Raw genomic sequence first — 8,231 nt, 5'->3', positions numbered from 1 at the left:
ATTGTGTTTCTGGCTTCTGGCTCTGGTCTCAGTTCTATCCCAGACCTGGTTACTGTAGACATTTGGGGAGTGAACCAAAAGGTAGGAGCTCTATCTCTATGCAGTTCTCAAATATAAACAAAGAAAATGTTACAGACAAATAATTAATGTAATAATTTATGCTAATAAAAGGAAATCAAAATTTGATAACCTCATTGATAGAGGAAAATTTTTGACTAATGCAGTTTATGATTAAAACCCTAAACAAACTAGGAATTGAAGAGAACTTCAAGAAGGGCACCTATGGGAAATCTACAGTAAACTCCTATAAGATGAAAACAAACCACAAATACTCTTAGAAGTTCTACTCAACAGTGTATTAGAGGATTCTGCTAAAGACCTCATAATAAACAATTCAACTCTCCAAATTAGAAACAAAAGAGCAAACTTGGCTTGTAATGCCTAACACATAATCTTGTATGTAAAATATATCCTAAGGAACTCACTATAGACCCACTCAAAGTAAAATTCAGTAATGTTGCAAAATATAAAAGATTCAAATATCAATCATATTTCTGTTTAGTAGCAATGAACATTCTGAAAATATAATCAATGAGAACATTCAATGTAGCATCACAGAATGAAAATAGCACTAAGGAATTAAAATAAGACCATGGATTTTATACTAAAATTACAAAGTATAATTAAAAAGCATAATAAAATGAAGCAGTGATTTCAGTAACACATACAAAAGAGGTATGCTTAAAGTTAGTCGTTGTGAAAATGCAAATCAAAGCCTCTGGACAATCCAACTTCACAGTCAATAAAATGACTGATTCAGCCATAGGTAAACAAACTTCCAACAAAACTGTGAGACCACTAGGAAAAATAATTTGGCAGTTTCTCAGCATGTTTTACATGGGATTATTGATTGCCTCAGCAGTTTCCTTCCAAGATACATCACTAAAAGATACAAAGCCCGCATGCACCCAAATACTCACTTCAGCAATATTCATGAAACCCAAATGTGAAAGCAACCCAAATACTGATGTGGAAAAACAACAATATGTAGTATATCTTTTATAATTCTATAGTATTTAGAAATCAAAAATAATTATGAAATGACAGACTACAAAAGTAATGAAACTCAAAAAAGGGAAAAAAGAGAGAAAAGAAATAAAAAGCAAAACCACACATACTGTAACACTATATGATTCCAATTATGGGTCAGTCCAGAAAAGGTCAATGTCTGGAGACAAAATTTGGATTAAGACCTGTCTGGGACTAATAGTCATGAAGAAGTACTGTAAATAATATGAAACATTTGTGGAATTAATGAAAATGGGCTTATCTTATACTGTGCTTATGATTATATGACTCCCAAAGTAGTACAAAGCATGGAACACACACTGAAAACATGGGACAGTTAGGACTGCACAGACAGGCTGATGAGTTTGGGCTTCACAGAAGAAACTAAAAACCAATAAATATGAGGGGGCTTCAAGTATTTTGTGGAACATGAAATTAAAATATGTTCATTTTACTTCAAAAATATTTGAAAGCATGAATATGAGGGGACTTTAAATTCAGGGACAATATTTTGTATGAAAGAACTATACATATGTTTCAAGAAATTTCTGCATCAAAATTAACCCAACATTTAATTCCACATTTCTTGTTTGATATTGCCCTAATTCTAATTCCATATACACTTTAAGAAATAATTTATTTTTTTTCTTACATGAAACAGTTTAAAATATTAGTCATTAATTTAAGGTAAAATACTGTCTCCTGATTGCTCCACTTAACATGACAAAATATCAGTCCATGTGTTCTAGATTATGTTTGTATTAATAAACTACTTCCAAAGATCACATTAATTGTGATACTAATTTAAATATTTCGACAACTTGTAACATTATACACTAAGTAAAATGTTGTTTTTTAATTTTTTATTGACAATAATTGTACATATCTATGGAATACAGTATGAGCTTTTAATCCATGTGTATTGATCAAATCAGGGTAAACAACACATTCCCTTCTCAAAATTACAATTCACAATTCTATTTGTTCATAAAATATAAGATTATGGACTATAGTTACTCCAATATGCTATGTAACACTAGGAACTTACTCCTATCATTTAACTCTGATTTGGTACCAATTATTCCATGCAGTTTTTACAAATTCATTAATTAATTAGTGTGGAAGAAAAAGAGATGTGCACAGAGACAGAGAGGAAGAGAACACCCTCATCTATTTGTTCACTTCACAAATGCCCAATAAAGCTATGGCCATGCCAGACCAAGCTGAAGCCAGGAACTCAACCTGGGTCTCTCAGGTGGGTGGCAAGGATTCACTACCTCAACTATCACTCCCCCCCATCCAGGAACACACATTAGCAGGAAGCTGGAAGTGGAAGATGTAACTTTAGCCCAGACACCCCAATATGGGACATGTGCATTCTAAAGGTTGTAACACAATGTCCATCCCTCCAGGAAAGTTTTGAATTACCTCCACATCTCTGGCTTGCAGAGAGGGGACACAGCCCCATGAGCCCAACCGCATCACTGCACGGTCTGTTTCTCCCCATCATCCCAAACTCTTCTCATGTCCCTCTCCCTGAATTCTCCCCTTCTGTGGTATCCCAATACAGACAGGGCAGAGCAACAGAGCACAGCAAGATGGGCCTGGGAGATGAGATAGCAAGTGATGGTAAAACTGGACTCTGCCAGTTTCTACCTTATCACTGTTCAGCTCCAGGCACAGCATCAGGGGCACTTGATCAAGTGACAATGGGTTCACTGAGTGTACTCATTGGACATTTTGGGGGCCAGCACTGGAGGCAGGGGCAAATTGGCCATCCACATGCCAGAATCTGAAAGTGAATCATTATATTACACCATGCCTGAAAATCAATCCAAATGGATTGAAGGCTTACACAGAAGATCTCAGAACTTAAAGCTCCTTAAATACTGGGAGCAAATCCATTGGCTTTAGCTTCAGCAATAATTTGGATATGACACAAAACGCATAGGTGACAAAAGCAAAAATAAGGAAGTAGGATTGCAAAAAAAAATGAAAATGGAATACTTTCATTTTCATTTGGAAAATATTATATTCAGTGAAGGAAGTCAGTCTCAGAAAGACAAATACTAAATGAACTCCCTGATCTGTGGTAACTAAAGTATGCCTCAAAGGTAATCTATAGAAATGCAAGTGACACTTTGAGATGTAATGACGTTGAATAGCCCTTGTCTCCACTGTTGAGGAACAGTGTTGTTGTTTTTTTTTTTTTTTTTTCATGCTATTTGTTTAACTCTTTATTTAGTGTAGGGTTAATCTTTTGTGTTTAAAGTTAATAGAAAATATATCTTAGATAAATCTTAGCAAAAAATAAGGTTGGGAATAGGAGGGGGAAGAGGAAGAAGGGTGGGGGGGTGCAGCCGAGAGGGAGGCCAGGATGGAAAGGATCACTATGTTCCTAAATTTGTATTTACAAAATGCTTGACGTTTTTATATCTTAAATAAAAGGTTTATAGGTTTAAAACAAACCTGAAGATGTCACCAGAGCTGTGGCATAGCAGAGAAAAATAAAAACCTGCCCCCTAAAGTGCTGGCATCCCACGTGCACACTGATTTGAGTGCCGGCTCCTCCACTTCCCATCCAGTTCTCTGCTATGGCCTGGAAGGGCAGTAGAAGATGGCCCAAGTGCTTGGGAGACCCAAAAGAAACTCCTGACTTGTGGGTACAGATCAGCCCAGCTCTGGCCATTGCAGCCATCTGGGGAGTGAACCAGAAAATGGAAGATGTCTCTTGCTGTCTGTCTGCTTCTGTCTCTCTGTAACTCTCCTTTCAAATAAATAAATATTTTTTAAAAACTGAAGAAAGATTCTGCATACTAACAGAAAAAATTAAGAAAGAAATAAATAGGAGAAAATCTTGGCAGATGATAGTAAGAGTAATGTAATAATATAAAGAACATACATATTGCAAAAGCAAATACTGTAATAAAAATGGACAAAGTATTTGATCAGATTTTCCAATCAACGTATGCAAGCAATCATATGAAAAATGGCTCAGCAATGCTAATAAAAACCATAATGCCTACTACCTCACATAGGCTAAAAAGATATTATCAAAAAATAAAATAAAATCAAAAGTGTCAAATGCTGAATCAGATGTGGAGAAAAGCAAATTCTGACATTTTTCACAATTTGAATCCAAAAGTACCGATGTGGACATTACACTATTTGGAATATTACAGAGAATGATAAATACCACATACTCTCATGTATATGTGGAATATAATAAAGTCAAATGAAAGACAGAACAGAATGGTGGTTACCATGAGCCTGAGAATGGAGGAAATGGAAAGATGTTACTGGAACAATACACATTTACAATTATGGGATAAATTAACTCCTTGAGATATAATATACAACACAATAACGAGATGAATACAGCATTAGATATAACTTATTAAAAACTTAAGTACTCTTTTAAGAATGATGTAAGTTGATGGATATGAAAGTTGGATTGTCCTAATAATTTCATGATATATATGCACATGGGGACTCCAAATGTTTTGTGAAAATAGGTTTAAAAATAATCTTAATTTTCCATATACTTTTGAAATTCCAGTAATGTATCAAAATATCAGGTTGCACGCCTTCAGTAAAAACCAATTTTGTCAATTGTACTCAAATAATCTTGAAAAATTACCTTGTTAAAATACAAATTAAAAATAACTTAGGAATCTAAGTTTTACTTTATCTTTGGGACTGGGAAGGTAATCATGGAACAGAAATCTTTTTTAAAACACTCATAAATGTAACCGAAGTTTCTATTTTGAAAGTTCAAACACAGATGACAGCCTGTTAAGGGAATGTGTGCGTGATAAAATGACATTCAAGTATCAAACACAGTGTCCCCCTGCCCCACTAAAACCTGGACCAAAAGCCTTGAACCACACAGCTTTGATTTTAACTTGCCTAGTCTATAACACTGATATCAGACTTCCAGAAAGAGCTATGCTGAGAGGTCAGAGTTTGCGAAATGAGACCCTGCCTCTGACATAGTCAGAGTAGGGTCAGCCCTGGGATGAGAAGGGGAACCGAGGACCCCATAGAGGACAGCTGCTCGCCTGCATGCACCCTCCCACCCCCAGCACGGGTTCTCCCAAAGGACCGCTCACCCCCACTGCACAATCGGGGAAGATGGGCGACTGCTGCCACACAGCTGCCCAGAGATGGTTCCGGGCTGACAAGTCTCTGTGAGGAAGGGACAGGAAGCCCGGAGTCCCAGGTGCCAGTCCAGGCCTACACCGCGGAGCAGCGGGGGGCGAAGGAAGTGAGGTGCCAGCAGTGACATGAGGCCTGGGGACAACCTTCGGAGCCCTGCGAGTCCTGCCAGGCAGAACATCAACTTCTGCCAACTCCCCCCTACCCCTCCGCGCACTCCCTGTCCCGCACACTCACCTCTGCCAGGCGTCCTGCGTGAAGGAAGATCAGAAAACAGAGAACGGACGCTCCTCACCTTCTCAGGATCCCATCCGTGAAAACTCCTCCTGGACCTCGCTCCACCGCAAAACCGGAAGACTACTGTGGCGTCAAGATCCCGCGTGATTGTGCATTGTTTACGCAAGCGCCCCTGATTGGACAGTTTGGGTAGCCGAGGGCACGCACAAAGTAATACAGAACGGAGCCAATCAGCACCCTCCACAGCGCAGACTCGTATCTTCAGGGGTCACAGGGAGAAAAGTAGGGGCAGGTCCAGGGTTAGTTCTGACAGAGTCCTCACATCACCTGCCAAGCAGCAGGAGGGGTTTTCACCTCCCGGTCCTGCCACCTGCTGGCCCCTCCTGCCTCCCTGGTCCCTGATCCTGAGAGGATCCTGCCTGGGGGTTGCAGCAGCCTACTTCATTCAGGTCAGTTACAATTTAGAGGCTGTTTATTGCCTTCCGAGCCTTTGTTTTTCTTTTAATTTTTCTTTTCATTCATTTTTTAATTTAATTTTAAGAATACTTAAATATATTGAATACTTTCATCCTTTTTTCCATTTCTCTTGCAGACTTTTTTCTAGTCTACCTATTGTCCTTTAATATTATTTTGTATTCCTTGCTGTACTTAGTAATCCAGTGGATTTTATATATTTTATGTATTATTTATATATTGATTTCTCCAGTAATTTCATTTATCCTTGTATGTTTTTAGACTTCATCTCTGTATAAAAGCAGCATCCAATATAGTCACATTTTGTTACTTAGAAGTTGATTTTTGCACCTTATAGCTTCTTTTTACTGTTTTATTTCCCTGACTACTCCTGCAACAGAAAGCTGAAGAGAGATAGTACAGGTATCATGGTCTAGGTTTACTCCCAGGAGGGGGATAATACAGTGATCCTATACTAGTTGCACTGTTTTTGTAAGTTCCTTTCAATCTTGATCACAGTAATGAACTCACTGGCTTTTATTATTTCAATGTTCTGCTAGCAGTTTTTAATTTTTTTACTAGATGCTGAACCTTATTAAATGCTTTACAACATGTAACCTACATGATGATGTGGATTTTCTTCCTGTAATTTTACCTACCTGGATGACTTGTCTGAGAACTTTAACGACTGTTTCATTTTTATTATATCTTGCTTGCTATTGATGTTTTCTTATGTGGTTCAATTTATTACATTATTACTTTGCTTTGGATACCTATAGCTCAGTTTATGAATGGATACTTTTAAAAAACTTATTTTTTATTTCATAGCCTGGTCCACTTGCTTCATCATCAAAGAAACATTGATTTTCCAAAGGAAATTTAAAAATATTCTCTGCTTATTTTTACTTTGGGTAGGTCTGGGAAATGTAGATCTGTTTTTTTCTACCTTAAAACTCTGGAGCATTCTGTAAATCTGGACCTGAAATTTTTACTGTGTGACTTTTTTCTTGGTTGGTTGTTTGGGATTTTCAAAATGTGATTCAACTTACTTAGGAGCTTTCCTGTTTTATGGTTTTTTTAACTTTTATTTAATGAATATAAATTTCCAAAGTACAGCTTATGGAATACAGTGACCTCCCCCTGCCCATAACTTCCCTCCCACCCACAACCCTCCTCTCTCTTGCTCCCTCTCCCCTTCCATTCACATCAAGATTCATTTTCAATTCTCTTTATATACAGAAGATCAGTTTAGCATACATTAAGTAAAGATTTCAACAGTTTGCTCCCACACAGAAACATAAAGTGAAAAATACTGTTTGAGTACTAGTTATAGCATTAAATCTCAATGTACAGCACACTAAGGACAAAGATCCTACATGAGGAGTAAGTGCACAGTGACTCCTGTTGTTGACTTAACAATTTGACACTCTTATTTATGGTGTCAGTAATCACCCTATATTGTTTTATGTTACACTTGTGTTTTGGAAATTCAATTTTCAAAATATGATGTATTTTTTAGAGATTTATTTATTTGAAAGATAAAGTTAAAGAGAGAAGTAGAGAGAGAGAGAGTGAGAGGGAGGGAAAGAGAGAAAGAGAGAGAGAGAGAGAGAGAGAGAGAGAGAGAGAGAGAGAAAGGTCTTCCATCTGCTGGTTCACTCTCCAGATGGCCACAATGGCCAGAGCTGTGCGGATCTGAAGCCAGGAGCCAGGAGCTTCTTCTGGGTCTCCCGTGCAGGTGCAGTGGTCAAAGAACTTGGGTCATTTCCCATTTTCTACTGCTTTCCCAGGCCATAGCAGAGAGATCGATGGGAAGAGGAGCAGCCAGGACTCCAACTGCCACCCATATGGGATGCCAGTGTTTCAGGCCAGGGCTATAACCTCTACGAAAGGATGATTCTGTATAATTACTGAAATTGGTTATTTGTGTTACTTTTCCCTGTGTTTCCCTAATTGCCTTTATTAATGGTTTATTAACTTTATTAACATTTTTCTTTAAAAATCATTGGATCCTTTTTTATGTGTGGTATTTTTAATGGTATTTGATAGATGTCTACTTTTACTTTTTCTTTCCTTCATTCAATATTCTTCTAATTTTCTTTTAAATTCTTGACAAGGAAGCTATAATGATTGCTTTTCAGTGTTTTATTCTGACATAATCATCTAAGACTACAAATTATCTCCAACCAATGGTTTATTTGTATCCACTTTATTACATTTCATGTCTACAAACCCTATATGTGCATGCCCTGTCTGACTCCCAGTGTCTCCACCCACATGTGCCTGCAACCATCACAGGCTATGCATGTCTCCAT

The sequence above is a fragment of the Oryctolagus cuniculus genome, chromosome Y, assembly GCF_051225735.1.
Source record: "Oryctolagus cuniculus isolate XC-2025 breed Fujian yellow rabbit chromosome Y, ASM5122573v1, whole genome shotgun sequence".
Taxonomy (NCBI): domain Eukaryota; kingdom Metazoa; phylum Chordata; class Mammalia; order Lagomorpha; family Leporidae; genus Oryctolagus; species Oryctolagus cuniculus.
This window is presented reverse-complemented; position numbering follows the sequence as displayed.